A 19,665-nucleotide genomic window follows, 5' to 3' on the forward strand; every position below is an offset into this window, starting at 1 on the left:
TCCCTGTTACCTAGGATATTGGTACCAAAAGTATACATATTAGAACCTTTTTAAAGGGTACCGTCCCAATGAAGGCTTTTGTACAATTTCTTTCTGAGTGTACCATATATCTCATTCTCGGATTCTCCGTACGGAGGTCAGTTGCTGGACAGTCATATGATTACTTAAAGCATTAAGGTTGAAAGTCTTATCTGTGGTGGCTGAGGCAGACAAAGTCTCTTATATTTCCTGTGGTGTCACAATGAAGACAGATGATCTTCCAGTGCCAAAAGTTAAGTAGAGAGAAAGGGGTTTTTCTACAGAAAGAGAATAACACAGGATAAGATATATGAGGAATTAGTACAGAAGTCAGCTCATTGCTGTTGCTTTTCTTTCTCATTGTCAGTTATTCTTTATTTACTTTCACGTATGCTTCTCTTTAAATCAGAACGTGAACTCTGCTTTTTTTATAATTGTGCAAGAGATTAAATCTGTGGAAATATGCGTGTGAGTAGCAGAAACCCTCAGGCTGTTCCTCATTACAGATCCAGAATCCTTGAAGTCACGTTCGCTGCATCATTATCAGGCATGATCTGAATTTGCTGCGGTTTGGTGGACTTGTGGAAAAAGAGGGAAGAAAAAGACAACTTTGGCCTACACAGATGCATATACACGCCTAATTTAGGAAGAATGGAAAGAAACACCCTCACACCTGGACACAGTTCAGTTCCTGTTTCTTATTTCATTGGGTTTCATTGTTGTTTATAAGTTTCATAAATGTTATTTAAGTCATTCTGGCTTTTGATACATACAACCATAAAATTGAATGAAGCTATTAAAAATGCATATTGTAAATCTACACAAATCTACATGTGTTAGTTAGTTTCTTGTTAGTTAGATGTTAATTCTGTTATTGTCTACATTACTATTAGAAGGAAAGTCACAATGTAAAGTCTCAAAGTCACAATGTAACTGAAGTAAAGTGACAAATCTTTCTTCGATATGTACATCCAGTGAAAGTGGCTATCAAAAAGAAAAAAGAAAACGTAGGACAGGGAGTTGGTTCTATCCATCGGTTATTGATTGAATGGAGGCTGAAAGTGAGCATGCAGTCAGCTGTAAGAAAGAGGCAGTGTTTAAGCAGAGGAAATTACTGAAGTCACGCATACATCCATTTTGTGCCGACTATCTCAATTCTCAATTTTTCTCCTCAGTGAGATTCTCAGATGTTTCTCTTGAGTAAAAGAAGAAAAATTATATTAAGAGTAAGATGTGTTTTGCTTGAACTGGGTATACACATTGTGAGCATATAGTTGCTCGCACTGAGAGCTTTTCTCTGATGCAAGAAAAGCCACTAAATTTCAAAATATCGCCAAAGTGAACTGAGCTGTGTCACATGTGCTTTAGGTCAGAGGTGAGATTGTGTTTGTTTGAATGTTTATGCCTCTTTACAGCCACAATAAGCAGAAGGTGCCACTGTGGACACATAGAGGGAATACTCCACATTCCTCCATGTTTTTGCTATAAAGATCCGACTGTATGTGTGTGCTTGTCCTGAATAGCCGAACAAACGCCTTTAGATTCCTGACAGATTCTTTCACATTTTGGCTGACTGTTGTGTTTACTCAAACAACAATGCATTTGTGATATGGGGGGGGGGGGGGGTTGTGATTTCATTTTTCTTCGAAAGAATTGCGATTTAAAAAAAAAAAGTTTTCTGTGCTTGTTTGTAAGGCTTTACAATTGATTATATATCATTATGGCTATAAAATAATTCTAACAATTACAACTGTAAAATCCCAATACTAATATTTATGGCTGTCTTAATTTCTTAATTTTTAAATGTTAATTATTTTTTGACGGAAAACCACAGGTAGCACTTAAAGCCTCTCTCTTGTTGATAAACGCTTATCATTGCAAGTTTTGGTAGATAGTTGGCGTATGTTGAGTTCCCAAAATCAGGTTGAAGTAAGCCAAACTCAGTGTCATGAGTGTGGGTTGCGTATAAAAGATAGCACAACACAGGACTACATACACACAAACAGTATTTAATACCATAATCCAACAGATAACATGTCATATTTAGGAGATAACACAACCACTTAACGTAGACGAGAAAGGACATAGAACTGAACAAACCAGGAAGTATACACACACAGCCTAAATGAGGGAGCTAAACAGGCACAACTGAACAGAAAGGTCACCTAATGAGTTAACAAGGAAATAAACTATGAACACAGGCAGGCTTAACAGGAACTAAACAGAACAGACATGTTACTCAGGCCTCATCCACACTACTGCGTTTTAGTTTAGAAACGGAGAATTAAAACGAATACGATCTCCGTCCACACCAGCGTTTTAGCTGCGTATTAGAATTGATCTCCGTCCGCATTAAAACGACTGAAAACGCGGATCACGTCACCATTCACCTACACTGGGCATGCGCGTGCCGGTGTAAACAGGGAACGGATTGACTATTCCTCAGATTTCGCCAAGGTTGATAAGTTCCGATCTGGACATTCGAAAGTTTTCGCACCATTCCTCAGGTACCACAACTTCATTGATAAAATTATCCCACCATGCGCTGGTTCTTCCCTGCTTAACCCAAAATCGACGCTCCATGTACGGTTGATACCGCCGCTGCATATGGGAATAGTCACAGATCGCTCGAATAATAGATTGCCTCCGGCGCTTGTAGGCATTTATAGCATTGTAAAATGCAGAATTTACTTGCACTAACGTAACTGGTAGTCCAGGCTGTTGTTGTAATTTTTTCTTCCGTTGTATGATGACACCCAGAGAGCCGAGCGTGAGCCTCTGCGTCATCGTTTCTAAAGTCCTCCGTTTTGACCCGTCTACACTAAAACGCCCTCCGGAGATTCAAAACGCAAAACGGGGTCGGCAGCGCTTCTAAACTTCTCCGTTTTAGGTCTTCGTTTTTGCCGTTTTAGTGTGGACGGGAGGTGCAAACGTAGCAAAAGGTCTACGTTTCTAAACTAAAACGTAGTAGTGTGGATGGGGCCTCAGAGTAGATGCAGAGATGGAGTGTGTCTGGAGCAACATTTACTGTGAACACCGGTGGATAATGAGCTGTTCATGTGTAAGAACACAGTGCTTTGCTTCGCTCTGAAACACGCAGAGCATATATTTATTTAATTAAATTACAGCCATTGTGATTTAATAATCACACAAAGCGATTTCATTTTCTTTTTGATCAATTGCGGAGCCCTACTTTTATGCATATTTCACCAAGGAAACGTTTACACGACAATGATGTACTAAAAACGGATATGTTTTTCCTTTGCGTTTTTCGCGTACTGATCGACAACTTGTGAAAATGATCCCGCGCAAAATGATTAAAAATGCTGTATTATGTTGACAGGCAAGAACTTGTAAGAAACAAGTAATAAGCATGCGCATGGATCACCATTTTCAAAAAATTTTTGTTTTGTTTTTTACACAGAGACAATGACGATATCATTTTTGAAAATTTTCACTTTGAAACCCTTTTTAAAAAGTTTGCTTTTACAGGCCCTCAAAACGCCATTTTGACATGTAAATGAACAGCTTAAAACACATACAAAAGTTTTAGTTTTTAGTTGAAAAAGGTGTCATGTAAGTGTGCCCCTTAATCAACAACTCTAAAGTCTGCTGAATTGTGTGTTCTAGAGCTCGTGATGATGTTTAACACAGATTATCAACATTATATAAAAATGTCATTCAATGCTGTCTCTAGTAAATCTGTCATTTTTAAAACATGACAGATGGAAAGGACAAAAAAAACTGTGAAGTGACTAATGACATCTTGTCCCATTTTCCCTTTCCATTTCATCATTCATAGGAATCATCAGCATATGAATGCCAGTCAGTCAGCGCACGAGCGCACGTTAAGCTTTCCACTTGCGTAATATGCTTTTATCACATTCATTCATATTCATCTAGACCTGAAGAATCATGAGGTCTTATGAACAACCACGGACGCCACAATGTGGGCCATGACTTCTACTGACCCACAATGCCTTTCATTAGCAGAGAATCAGCCTTGCTGATGTCTGAAACACAGGAAATGGTTTGGAATGGAGGAGTGGATGTTCTTCTGGCCTTGCTACAGTTGGAATGGGACTCATAGTGATAAGGACACACACACACTCTCTTTATATCTTGCTCTCTCTCTCTCTCTCTCTCTCTCTCTCTCTCTCTCTCTCTCTCTCTCTCTCACACACACACACACACACACACACACACACACACACACACACACACAAAGCCGGTTCTGTTGAGCTCTGTGGCTGGCTGCAGGGGTGTAAAGTGCAGATGAACAGTGATCGGCCGCCGGTGGCGACCATGATGTCACCCTGTGTGGCCACATAAAGACTAGCTTTGGGAGACGGGAAGCTGAGGTCAGAGTCCCGACCCTGATGCGGAGCGTCTCTGTGGCAGACAGTAGAATAGACATGTCAAGCGGTGTCCCACACTGATGCAGAGAAGAGACTGGCTCAGTATGAATGAGAGAGAGAAAGAATTGGGTGTATATTTGTGTCGTCTTAAAGTGTCTTCCTGTGTGTCTGAATATTCCATTCAAATTTGAAGACCAATTTCATTGGTCTGTTGCTCTTATTAGTTTTTCATTAAATTTAAGCTCTAGTATCTGTCACAGTAAATGTGACACTAATAATTTAATCTTAGCAAATCTCCAATTTGATACTGTACCTTGTTATGTTGTAGCATTTAAAATGACCGATTTTAGTTTTTAGTTTATTATTATTGTTTTTAAGACAAAATAGTATAGAATATTAGCCAATTATCAGTTACTGGCCATAACATTGTTACTGAAGAAAATGGAAAAATAATTATGGGCTAATTGCCCATTTTACACCCAGAATAATTTCTACAAAAATCATGTTTACAGTGATGTACTTATTGTGGATGTCAATGAATGAGGCACTGGATTGCATTAATGTTAAAGTATGTTTTTAAAAAAAGATTTGAAAGTAAAGAGTAGGCTATATCAAAAGTATCTGAATATTGAAAGTATAGCCACAAGACTTGTGCTAACAATGTGGAATTTTATATCCAACATTTCCAACTCTTGATATTTCATTCATAATAATATTATTTCAAAGTGCACGGATACCAGAAACCAACTTTTTACATAAAAATTCACTCATAGCAAATATCTGTCCTGCTAAGCCAGCATAAAAAAGCCATACTGTTCCATTGTATGTGTATTACTGTAAACCTTTTTTTGCCTGTTTTTACAAACGAGACGGGTTGAAATAATAACTGAGTCCGGAGCATTCCTTTAAGTACCTCCTAATTGCTTAAGTGCATTTGTACTTTCTCCTTATTTATGCAAACAAGAGCTTCTTTTTCTGTGAATACTCAAGGGTATTATATGACCAGACCAGACACGATGATTTTATTTTTGCCCTCACAGAACAACACCATTGCGGCAATAGCATTCTCATTAAGATAAACACATGGTGATCATTGCTAAGCTTGAGCGATGATGTAATACTGTATTGATGCTCTCTTTGGGTTAAGCTCAATAGCTCTTGTGGAAGAGCTGTCTGCTTGTCTGTATGGGCGGCAGTGGCCGAAGAGGAAGTCAGCGGGCAGTCTCGTAGCCTAGAGAGAGAAGGAGAGAGGGATGGAGAAAAGGGGAATACAGAGGGAGAGTGGGTCTTGTGAAGGGTCACATGGCAGCCGCACTAACCGTATGACCTCGGTGGATAATGCTTTTTCACAACCAAAGCATTCACATTCCTCTTCTCTAGCTCCATTACATTTTTACATGTAACATTTTTTTTACCATTTTATGTAAATTATAGCTACAATTATACAGTAAATCATACATAAATTGTACAGTAAAAAATATTTGAGATCTATCTATCTATCTATCTAGCTATCTATCTATCTATCTATCTATCTATCTATCTATCTATCTATATCTGTCTATAAAACCGTGTCAGCGGCTGCTAGAATAAAATCAGTTGGCACGTGACCTATTCGATTTTAAATATCTTACCCTAACAAACAACAATTCCAGCAGTAAATTTTTAGCTTCTTGATTGATGTTGTCATCCAGGCGTATCACTTATAATTGCTGGGGTTGAAATTCTTTCAAAAACTGGTATTCCTTTGCCAATTAACTACAGCTTTTCTTGAAAATCTTGAAAACGGTCTGGATAATAAATTAACAACGATGTCCTCCTCACTAACATTGCGTTCTGCATAGCAAATAGCGCTAGCATTTCCCCCCCACCCCCGATCACGTTCCCCACTGCGGTCGGAACTTTTCATAAACTTAGGGTACGTTTACATGACAACGATGTACTAAAACTGAAAAGATTTTCCTTCGCTTTTTTCACGTTCAGACAACAACGCAGTCAAAATGATCCCCGTTCACACAGATCAAAGAAAACGACTAAAAACGCTGTGTTTCGCTGACAGGCCAGTAGTTGGCGATGTCACTTTGTAAAGAAACACTACGCGCATATAGACTGAACAAGTAATATGCACCGTTTTTGTAGTTTACGCAGAGGCAATGATGGTACCATGTCAAAAACGTGCACTTTGAAACCAGATTTCAAAGCTTGCGTTTTCAGGCCGCAAAAACGCTGTTGTTGTGTAAATTAACGGCTAAAACACATAAAAAGGTTTCACTTTTAGTTGAAAACTGTGTTGTGTAAACTTTAGAACTGATGACTTTATTTAAAAATATTTTTTTTTTATTATTATTTTTTTAACAATAGTTTAGGCCCTAGAGGGCCCTGATGGTTCCCCTCTGATATAGTGTTTATTCTCGGTGAGCTGAAAGGGGTTAGAAGGATACATAGTGAGTGTGTGCAGCCTGTTTTCTTGCACCTGGACATCTAGAGCCTCAAACTCACCTGTCAAACCATTATACACACACATGAGAAGCTGGCCTAACAACTGAGTAAAACATTAAACTATGCACACAAGCACCACTGCCAAAAACGCGTACATTCACAAATATGTACAGTTGTGGTCAGAATTAATGGCACCCCTGGTAAATATGATCAAAAATGGCTCTAAAAAATAAATCTGCATTGTTTATCCTTTTGATCTTTCATTAAAAAAATGTGCAAACATCTAACCTTTCATTGAAGTGAAATTGAAAGTGGGGGGGAAATCCCATTATGAAATAAATGTTTTTCTCCAAAACACGTTGGCCACAATCATTGGCACCCCTAGAATGTTTTACGAGTAAATATCTCTGAAGTATATTCCCATTGATATTTACCTTTTTTAGCACACCAGTGGGACTAGGAACATGAAATTGTCTAGCTAGGATTAGCTATTGTACCCCATGCCTACGGTTAAATATACTGCTGGATCTTATATGTTGTGGGCCTATTTTTTGCTGGAGGTCCTGGACATCTTGTTCAGATGCATGCATTAGGGATTCTAGCAAATACCAACAGATAAATAATCAAAAACCTGACTGCCTCTGCTAGAAATCTTATAATGGGCCGTGGTTGGATAACTGAGCACAAAATGAAGCTTCTGCCATAACCGTCCCAGTCCCCTAAACTGAACCCTATAGAAAATGAGTGAGGTGAACTGAAGAGAAGAAGCACTAACATGAACTTGTGAATCTGAAGGATCTGGAGAGATTCTGTATGGAGGAATGGTCTCTGATCTCTTGTCAGATGTTCTCCAAACTCATCAGGCATTATAAAAGAAAACTCAGCTGTTATCTTGGCAAAAGGAGGTTGCAAAAATTATTTTTATAACAGGGAGCCAATAATTATGGCCAGCGTGTTTTGGAGAAAAGCATTTATTTCATAATGTGATTTCCCCCCCACTTTCAATTATTTTATCTCAATAAAAGTTTAGATTTTTGTGATTTTTTTAATGAAAGATCAAAAGGATAAACAATGCAGATTAATTTTTTTACAGCCATTTTTGATCATATTTACCAAGGGTGCCATTAATTTGGACCACAACTGTATAGGTGAAGCAGAGAAACCGAATGTGTGATTTAGTTCTGTTCCTAGTCAGCTTGTGTATTCAGCTATCTTCTAAAGCAGCATGAGTTCAGAAGATGAAAGTGAAGAATGGAAGATCATAAGTGACTGATTTGGGATGCTCTACATAGGCGGAAACTTTCGTTACTTCTTGCAAGCGGTAGATTCCAATAAAAGTTGGTATTAGCATATTAAGCTAACAATAATCACAAAAATGTATTGTATGCCTACTTTTTGCATTGATACTTTGCAATAATTAATAGCTTATAAACTTTATTGGTTGTAAAAGTTACTAATAGCAATTTCACAAACTTTTGTTTCATTTCTGTCTAATTGTACAACATATAGGACAGATGTTTTTCTCGAAAGAATCTGATTCAGTTGTTTATTGTTTTCTTTTGAATTCTGTCAGTCACATTGACTAGAATTTCAAGTGCTGCAGCTTAAGTCAGAACAAACGGATAATCAAAGCACAACTGGTTTGGTAAGAGAGAATCAATGATTCGGGTAAAGCTTTTACAATGATACCATTTTTAACTGCTCCTAGAAATACTGACTCTTTTCTAATGTTTTTTATTAAATATCACACATATCATTAGTATAAAATTTCAAATTAAAATGAGCATAAAATGACAAATGTCCTTTTTGTAAAAATGAAAGTATCTCCCTCTCTTTCTTCATTACCCTTTTTGATAGTCTCTTAGCGCAACAAGGAGAAACCAGTTGAAACTTACTGGAAAAAATGAGAATCACACATTCACAATCTTCCTAAGTTGGACTCTAAGCAGTCATGTGGGGGATTGTCTTATTGTGTCCCTGAATTGCTATCTAACATAGCATCATTTGATCACATTATTTAAAAGAGAGATATTAAGTTACCTAATCTGTTTAAGGGGTAATTTGTCCTACAGATACCACACAGTGTCCTCTGCATTTAGCTGCATTTATCCTTTTCCTTGAATCTGTTTGGGTGTATTCTTGAAGGGTAGGACTCATTTTAGACCTAGTATTAGCATGTAAACCCAGTTATCTCAAACCCGTCTACAAGGGCAATGTCACACGTGAGGAAGTACAGTCACGCTATGACATTGGATTGTGTTTTAACGGTGTAACGTTGGAGTGTGTGTAATGAGTTGAGTCAGTGACAGTGGCAGTGCCGCTACAGGGCACAAAGGATCGTGGGAATCCACTGTTGTGGAGATACCTGCAGAACCAGCTACACATGCAAACGAGGAGGAAAATGTATACAAAAATAGCATCCAGAAATTCCCACTATTAACTGTATGGGTGTGATAAGTGTAATATTTTCTGAAAAAAATGTGAATGGTGCTTGTCCATGCAAAACTCACTGCTGCAATGCTAGAGTTAGCCTGACTCTCCCAATATTTTATATGGAATTGCTAAGTTGTTTTGAGTGGTTTCTTGGCCATTTCTAAGGGGTTCTGAGTTGGGATATGCAAGGCTAGTCGACTAAACGATACTGCTGCTGCTAAAATTTACAAGGAAGATAACATTGCAGTGAAAAAAGTAATAATGGTAAAAAAATGGTGGTCACAACAGATACTGACTGGTTTTCAGACCCCCCCCCCCCCCCCACCCCCCCCCAATACAGTAAAACTGCACATTTTAGAGTGGCCTTTCATTGTGGGCAGCCTAAGGCACACCTGTGCAATAATCAAGCTGTTTAATCAGCATCTTGATATGCCACACCTGTGAGGTGGATGGATTATCTCGACAAAGGAGAGGTGCTCACTAACACAGATTTAGACAGATTTGTGAACAATATTTGAGAGAAATAGGCCTTTTGTGTACATAGAAAAAGTCTTAGATCTTTGAGTCCAGCTCATGAAAAATGGGGGCAAAAACAAAAGTGTTGCGTTTATAATTTTGTTCAGTTTACACACACACACACACACACACACACACACACACACACACACACACACACACACACACACACACACACACACACACACAGATATATATATATATATATATATATATATATATATATATATATATATATATATATATATATATATAGGCCTATATATATATATACAGTCATGGTCCAACGTTTACATGCACATTGCGGAATCTGCAAAATTATAATTATTTTAACTAAATAATTTTAATTTTATTTACATCAAACATGTTTACATCTTGTCCACAAGACAAAATAAAAGTTTACTTATAAAAATGACCCGTTTAAAAGTTTACATTCACTTGATTCTTAATACTTATGTATCATTACCGGTTTAGTTTTGTGCTGGTTGTACTTGAGTCGCTTGTTTGTCCTGACCAGTTAAACTGCCAAATTTTCTTCAGAAAAATCCTGTTCATGTGTAGCAAAAGCATATTTTGCATATTTGAACCCTTTCCAGTAGTGACTGTATGATTTTGAGATCCATTTTTGCACTGACAACAACTGAGGGACTCTACAAATATAACTACAAAAGGTGAAAACATTCTCTGATGCTCCAGAAAGAAAGCTCTATGAATTAAGAGCAGGGGATGAAAACTTTTGAACAGAAAGAAGATGTGTAATTTTTGTTTTGTTATTTCATATTTCTCCATTTAGTACTGCCCTTCAGAAGCTACAGAAGCGTACATGTTTCCCAGAAGAAAAAATAAGAACAATTTACTCTGATCTTCAAATTCAAAAATGTTACACCCCCTGGTTCCAAATGCATCGTGTTTGCTTCTGGATCATCACCATTTCAACCTTTTTGAGTCGTGGATCATCCAGGTAACGGCACACAGTATTAAGAAACAAGTGTAAACAGGGTCATTTTTATAAATTCCCCTTTTAAATCATATCAATTCTAAGGCTAACTTGTTTGTTGGCATTAGTCTGTGCGTTGTGAATTGGCCTTAATAGGTATTTTGGAATTGATCGTTTTCTGATTTTTCTAGTTTTTTGCACAAAACATGTGAATGTGAAAGAAACCAGAGGCCAAGAAATATAATCTTTTTTTTTTTTTAATCAATGGCAGGATGTGAGATGGGGTCATGTCACTGATGACCATTCCCTTCTTTTCATTAGCCTCGTGTGTAGCCGTAGGGCAGACAACATCAATAGCTACTAACATCTGACAGCACAGACTGACCACTGTCTGCCTAATTACCCTGAGGAATCTGACCCAGCACTGCCCCTGCTGAGAGCCCATCCGCCACTACTGCCCGCTGTACGACACCAAACACAAATACTGCCCTGAGCTTTCACTGTGCCCTTCACTCATGATTTTTCATATCAGCATTCAAGAATTATTTTATGATTTCACATGTATAATTGCACAAGGTGATACAGCTTTTAAAAAGCTTTCCTAGACTTGTTTTACTAAATTCACTTTTAAAGCCCCCCTGTGGTGAAAATCAAGCTTTTAATGTTTTTTATGTCTATGTGGTGTTTTTTAATATGCTTTAAAGACAAACCAACTCTCTAAAAAATGCTGGGTTGTTTTAACCCAATTTTTGGTCAAACATTTGTTTTTGGACAAACCCAGCCATTGGGTTACATTTTTGAATAACATTTTTAACCCATTGTTTGAGTTTGTCCATATTTGACCCAAAATTGATTAAAACAACCCAGCATTCTTTTTAGAGTGAAGTCGTCACCATTGCTGAGTATTTTCTCCTTAAAACTGCAGTGAACCAAAGACAGTCTCAAAAAGGCTGTTTGAGACAGCACAAACTATCTGTAACTATCTGGTCAATGTGTGATTGTCAAACAGTGGATGTCTGAGCTGTTGTGTGTGAGTGAAGGCGGGGCTAATTTGCATATTCATAGAACCACGTATACTAAATGAGGCAAGGGTGTAGAGTTACATTCAAGCTAATTTAAGGCATGAAGACATTTTTTTTCAAGGAAAAAACATTTAATATAAGTAATTTTGGTGATCAAAGATGAGTTTTAAGGGAAATGATGCAAATAAACACAATAGACAAACAATTGTTTTTATAGCTGGAAACATAAAATATGTTCCAGCTAGGATTTGGCATTAGACAAAATAGTTCAGCAAAGTTAGTTGACCATCATCACCTGATTTCACATGTCCGTGGATGTTTATTCTTGTACCTTAACAGAGTACGTAAATCAAACACTTGCCAGTCATGTATTAAGAATATAATCATGATAAAAACAAAAACATTTTTGAAGTATTGTCAAGTTGTGGTAATTATTTCTTGTGCAATTCCCCACTTGAAAAGGACAGTCCCTCCACATGAAGATCTTAACTGGATTTCACTCAATAAACAGCCATGGGATCAGTTGTTTGTCTTTTATTAACCATTCTTTGGTAGACAGTAAACAGGTAAAAAACCCCAAAAGAGAGATAAGTACAAGTTATTATCTGAGTTGACAGCAAAATTAAATAAATAAATTCATTCACATTTAACTCAGATAAACACATCACTGTCATTATAAGTTACAAGGTTTCCAATTTTAAGCAAATGTTATCCAAAAAATACCCACCATTTTAAATCAAATGATCAGAATTAGAATCTTTAGCCAAATGCAATACAAAATATTTTTTTTTAGTAGCAAAAAATTCTATTTACTTTCTAATCATTAGTTTTAAGCCGTATATTTCTAGTAAAGAATTATTATAAAGTATCATTGTAGCCACACAACTAGATATGTTATACCAAACAAATCAGTTGGTATTTTAATTTTCAAAATGTATATATATATTCATTTCCTTTAACCAAGTATCTTTTCTTTCTTTACCTTAAATTTTTTGATAAAACCAAACAACTTGAAGTCACAAATACCACTGCAAAAAGTCCTATAAAAGTCAACAAAAGTTAAGAGTCTGTGTTTTTCCAGAGCAACATTAGCACTGCACTGCTTAAGTCAATCTGTATGGTAACTTTCTCTTTCCTGAGAATTATCATTCAGGTCAACCGATGCATGTTTGAAGTGAACGTCTCAGACAGACATCCGTGTTGAGTAACCGCTGATTACAGCATTGTTGACTGAGATTCTTGGCTTGGATTTCAGGAAATTCGACGATCTGCCTTGTTGATTAATGTGTTACTCACTATTGATCACAGAAACGAGACTGATGCACACAAATGCTTTCCTAAAACCCTTAACTTAAGTATTAAACTTTGAAGTGTAACTCATCTTAGTAACTCAACAAGTACAAAAATCATTAAAGGATGGATCAAGCCTTATCTAATGACCAGAATATCTAATTGTGGTCTGAAATTAGTGGTAGACTGAATTACTAAAATCTGTTGAATTGTCAAGCAGGGACTGACAGATCTCATGTGACTTATTATTATAAGAGTGAATTTATTTTCTGACACCTGTTGGTCAATGCCATGGACAATTACAGGTGTGTGCCGGACGTGTTGATTGGATTTGGCTATACCTGTTGATACTTGTTCCCCAGTGACCTAATCAAGATGGGACAAGTGTTTCTGCAGGATTGATGAATGATGAATTTTTGCTCATTTATATTCAGCACATACAATATCAGCCTAGATGAAGATATGCGCATGAAATGTTTTGTATGAAAATGTATTACTATTTAATCTTTATTAATCATTGTCAGTCCAGCATCTTTGCTCATTGTACCTTGTTGCTGCAGTTTCTCTCACAATATATTGATTAAGACTGAACTAAATTGTTTTAACTCAAGGCTAAATGTATTGCAGATTATTTTATCCAAGTAACTAAACAGCATTGTTTACCACAATATGAATAATCTGTCATCATTTATTCACCAATCAACTCACAATGGGATCCATGTTTGGCATCCAATCTGGTGTGCATTCAAACATTTTTGAATATATGCAATGAGAATTGAGAGCAATTGTGGTGAATGATTTTCAGCGAATGAAAATGTTTTTTTGAACAATAGCTGGATGAATCATATGGACCACTTTTATGTTGCTTTTTATTGTGGTCCTTTTTGGACAAAAAAGGTCACTGTTTGCTTTTGATATATAAGAGCTGTCAACATTATGCTGAAATTAGAAAGAAAAGAAAGAAAGTTTGGAAAAAACATGAGGGTGAGTAAAAAATGACTCATTTGATGTTTTTAGCTGAACAAACCCTTTAAAACTGAGGATGATTTCAGCGCTGATCATGCATCATTAGGAGACTATAAAAATTAGGATGGTTTCTATGAGAATTCACCAATGCATTATGCATTTTTCAATTAGAATCTTCAAAGTCTTGAGACCAGTGAGGCAGAGATAGTTCAGCACAAAACAGTCTTGTCCCTCGCCAATGCGATCATATAAGTGCCTGATTGTTTCTTTGTAATCCACTTCCTCACACTCATTTTATTACGCATCTGGGCAGCCTGTGGCCCTGATTAAAGAGAAACGCAGTCCCTTTAAAAGAAAAGGAGTGAGTCTTTAACGTGAAATGCTGAGAAGTCACACAAAGTCGTATTACCCGAACCAGGCCCTGAAGGCATCCGTCCACATTACCGCTCTTTAAAAGTGCTGCATAAAGGATGTTGTGCACAAATAGCTGCTCTCTTCTCACACTAAACACATTAGCATTTAGAGGGCGGTCATGTGGATAGCATTTTCCCCTCTTTTTCCATTCTTTTCTTTTCTTTTTATTCTCCCTTGTGAACAGAAGGGCTTTGATGACCAAAACTAAAACATTCTTTGTCAATTATGACATTAATGTATGTCACGTTGTGCTTTATTTATTTCAGCATCACATCAACACACAAATAATCAGCCTTGTCTGCTTTAGGTTTCCTTGATGAATTCACTTTTGATCATTTTGTTTTTTTATGCTTATGTCAGTGTTATTATGAACATGTGGTAGACTGTTGTCTGTAACGGATTCAGGATTGGAGCCGTTTTAGCAGTTCTGATGACAGATCTGAATAAAAAAGACTTTTTGATGTTACAGGCCACAGGAAATGGGGCTCACTTTTGACCTTTGACCCAAGGAATAGTGCAGGGCCCCAGTCTGGTGTGTGTGTGTGTGTGTGTGTGTGTGTGTGTGTGTGTGTGTGTGTGTGTGTGTGTGTGTGTGTGTGTGTGTGTGTGTGTGTGTGTGTGTGTGTGTGTGTGTGTGTTTGGGAAGGATGGCATATACACATATGTGTATGACTATAACTTTGCTTGTGATCTGCATCCAAAACGTAGGCAGCATTATAATGATTTTAGCAAATATGATCAATTATGGCTTCAAAGATGCCTTCTTTGCATTGCAAATATCCTTCATGAAGAAAGTATTCCCAGAATGCATTGTGGGGGGGAAAATTATCCAATAGCAGAAAGTAATAATAATTAAATAATGATTATAAAATTTATAATAATTAGGATAAAAATACTGTAAAGTAACTATGTATTTATTGTTTATTTGAAAGTCTATTGTGTTAGCAAAATGTTAACATCAAACTCTACTGGATTCAGCTGAGACACAATGACAGACAGAGAAACTGACTTTGAATAATGGCTGCTCCCTTTTGGGACACAGCAGATGTCAACTTTATTTCTGCCATTTAACTCTGTCTGCTGGGTCAGACTGAACTGAAAAGGACCAGCTGTTTTGAATCTTGGCTCGGTCTGACGGTCAGTGTAGGCTGTGCTGAAGAGATCGTAATTACAGGGCGGATGTATTTCAATAAGTTGAGTGGGAGCTGGTTCACAGCATTGTGTTGCACCTCAGATCTGGAATTAGAGATTTATGAGATGTTAGATACTTTTGGTCTTAAAGTATTTTACTATCATATCACAGACTTTTTTATGGGTTATATTGTTCTCTAGTAAGTTTACGTTTTAGGTCAGATAAAGATGATAAAGATGCAAAAAGGTTCCAAAACAAAGGTGTTTATTAAATAAAACAAACACATGTAATCCACAGATATGAAGACAACGTAACAGCATAACACAACACGGCCAATACCAGACAAAGAATTGAATGAAATGAGGAACTTAAAGGTGCTCAAAGCGATGTCACGCGTTTTTTAGGCCAAAACATTTTTTGTCACATACAACAAACATCTCCTCACTATATCCGCTAGCTGCCTGTCCCCTGAACACACTGTAAAAAAAAACACGGTCTCTGCAGACACCCCAGGCTCCACAAACGGCAACAAAAACAAACTGGGCTTACCCGCACCATGAAACATAACAAACTGTTCCAGCCAATAACCAATAAGAAGGGTTTGGGGGTGCGGTTTGGGGGGTTAGTGCGCGGATCAGGAGGAGGGAGGGTCTAACTAGCCTTCGTTTTGTTTGACAATAGTTTAAACGTCAACAAGAAGTGATGTCACCCGACATCGCTTAAAGCACCTTTAAACACAAAGCGTGAATAAACTCAATGATAAACAAGACAACTAATCAATCAAAAACCATGGTATCAAATGAAGAGTGGGAAAATGGAACAAAGGAAAACAGGTAACTGAGAGAAACAAACTAAAAGTCCATGGAAATGAAGGTAAACAGGCAGAACATGGCAGTTTTTTTACTTTTCTGTCTCAAGAATGAGCTTCATTTGACTTGCCATTTTCTCAGACCCCCAAATGCTTTAGAAAATATGCAGATTTGCTGAATATTTATGCATAATATATACATAAGCATCACCTGGAAGGGCTTTATTTTAAGGACTGCCATGTAAAAAAAAAAAGAAATTGAAAGCACAATTTTTTATGAAACTATCTGGTGATAAATGGGACTGTTTCCTTTTTATCCTCAACCTTCACCAGTAGTGCTGACAATATTGTTTCTAGTCCTTATGTTTCGTTCACCTTGATTAAGAGAAGAGCAGTAAATCTGAGCAGGCCAGCTAACCTCAGTCCCCGCTGGGTTAAGAGCAATCACTGCACCAATTTACATCAAATCCCCTGTGTGCTCGCCTCTACTGCTGTCCTCATATCCAGTTACATCCACATCAGTTCTCACACCTGACCACACAACAGCCAATCTACACGCCAGGAATGCTTTGCATATATAGATATATATAGATATATAGATTTATATTATATTAAAATAGATTAGATTAGATTGACGCATTCATATAGAATTCAGTTGATGCTAGAAGTTTGTTTGAAAAGAGTAGAAATAATGATGTTTATGTATTTTGTTCTGAAGTGAGTGTCCACATCAGGATTAGAGGAGTGCAAGCAGTATGGTGTGGTTTCCTTCTCTGACTCTATAGGAGATTATTTGCATGACTCTGAAGTATACAGAAGCTTTCAACCATCTGGACCTCCAGCAAGAACGTCAGTGTCATATATAATGAGGGCGAACACACACACACACACACACACACACCAACACACGCGCGCATGCACCCCACAAATCATTCAGAGCAAAAACCACCAATTAAACTGTAGAAATAACAATCAGTTTGACAGCTGAGAGGAAGAGATTGAAAAGCCACATATGAGATTCGCATGGCTTTATTCTTTTCTTCTGCACCCTTATGTTTACTTGTTACCCACAAAGAAGGCGATATCCGAAATCCTTGTCCTTGTGGGGGTTTAGGGTTAGGAGAAAGAATATACAGTTTGTACATAACCAATCTATGTCTATGGAATGTCCCCATAAAACATACAAAAACGTGTGTATGTTTGTGTGTGACAGAGAGAGAGAGAGTGTGTATGTGTGTGTGTGTGTGTGTGTTTATAGATGCACATGTCTTGTTTAGAGCTTTAGATCAGACTGCTGTAAAAAGAAAGAGAAGCACAGGTCTCAATTAACAGTCTCTCAGGGCTTCAGGCCGCTTAATTACAGCCACATGCCACCCTACACACACACACACTCCATCTATCTTTCCATCTATCGTTCTGTCTATCAGTCTATCATTCATCATTAGTTATTTTGTTTCAATGCTTATTATACCCAGTTACAAAAGGTTTTTACAATGTAAAAGTTTCCCACCACATCTGTGTTAATAAGTGCAGCTTCTGTGACTGTTAGATCATCTTTTATGCACATTTGTCGCTCATCTCAACTGACTAAGAGCAGAGAACATCTGCAGCTGTGGTTTGTTTGAGAATACACTGTGAGCTTTTCACCCTCTTGCTTTAACTCTTTGTCACAAGCTATTCCATGAGAAACTGCCTCTTTAAACTCTGTCAAAGCGCCTGTTTATTCTCTGGATCACTTGGTGTACAAATATAGGCAAAATGTGAGGAACAGAATGATATACTGTGGCCTGTGCTTCCAGCAGCCTGTTACAGAAACATCCCTGCTGCTGTTGCCAAAACTGGCTGCATCCCGGCGCTGTGCGGCTCCGCTGAGGAGATCCAGATTGAGTGCGAGCGAATTCAACCAGTAATTTCACCCCTGGATGCGCTGTGCATGCGTGACACTCAAATAGATCTTTCTTTTCTTGATTTCATGGGCGTTTCCATTGACACAACCACACACATTTTCTATTTCAGACTGAGATAGGTGCGGCCCTTGATTGACTGCACAACGGACCACAGTAGGTACAGTTTTAGTCATACTGCATCTTTTGCCACATCATTTATGCCAACTCATTTATGTCTTTTTTTGCAATAAATCATAACCAGTCAGATTGCAACAGTATTTACAGTGTGTTTTGAATAAGGCTATCAATGTAATGTTAATGATATATAAATATAATCAATTATTATAAAAGAAATAATATATATACAGTATATATATATATATATATATATATATATATATATATATATATATATATATATATATATACATACATATCCCCTACCATCTGAGCTATTGATCAACAATATAAAAATAATATTATTAGAATAGAATGAAAATGTGTTCTATAAAAATATGTAGAATTTTATATGTATATGTATATATATATATATATATTACAAAAGATTCTATTTCAAATAAATGCTGTTCTTTTGAACTTTCTGTTCATCGATGAATCCTGCAAAAAATGTGTACACAACTGTTTTCAACATTGAATAATAATAATTAATGCTTTTTGAGCATGAAATCCGCATATTATAATGATTTCTGAAGGATCATGTGACACTGCTACAGTAGTGACGCTGAAAATTGATCAGCTTTGATCACAGAAATAAATTACATTTTAAAATGTATTAATATAGAAAGTATTTTAAATTGTCATAATATTTAACAATATTACTGTTTTTTGTATTTATATTCAAATAAATGCAGAATTGGTGAGCAGAAGAGACTTCTTTTAAAAACATGAAAAATCTTACCGATCCGATATACAGTATATAATACATTTTTAAATATAATCAAATTATTTAAGTTTTAAAATGTAAATGTTTTTACATACTTTCTAAATAGATTTTTTTTTACTATCTAATCCACGGACCCCCAAAAAATAAATGAAAGAAAATGTTTTAAAACAAATCCATATATTTAATCTATTGATAGCTCCAGTTTTAAAATGATGTGTTCTTTTGGGTCAATCGTAGGCCATGTGTTTTCATATGAGACATGTTGGCGGCAATGTTAGTCTCCCTTATTTGTGTGGAACCTTATAATTTAGGACGCAGCCTCCCCATAGATTCCCAAGTGCCCGCCTCGGCTAACCCTCAGCCCTGCTGGGTTGCTATAGGAAACCTCCGCCTGGCTGCCAGCACCTGCCCAGGTAAAGTTAAGGGCTTACCTCACCGTCCAACAGAACAAAAAGCTTTGAAGACGGCAGGCTGTGACATGCACTGGCGCAGAAGAATCTGCTTAAAGAAAATAAAAGGCGATGAAAATTCGAGGAAGTGAAACA

Source organism: Siphateles boraxobius, unplaced genomic scaffold (assembly GCF_051911475.1).
Source record: "Siphateles boraxobius isolate OS27281-9 unplaced genomic scaffold, OSU_SipBor_1 5, whole genome shotgun sequence".
NCBI classification, from domain to species: domain Eukaryota; kingdom Metazoa; phylum Chordata; class Actinopteri; order Cypriniformes; family Leuciscidae; genus Siphateles; species Siphateles boraxobius.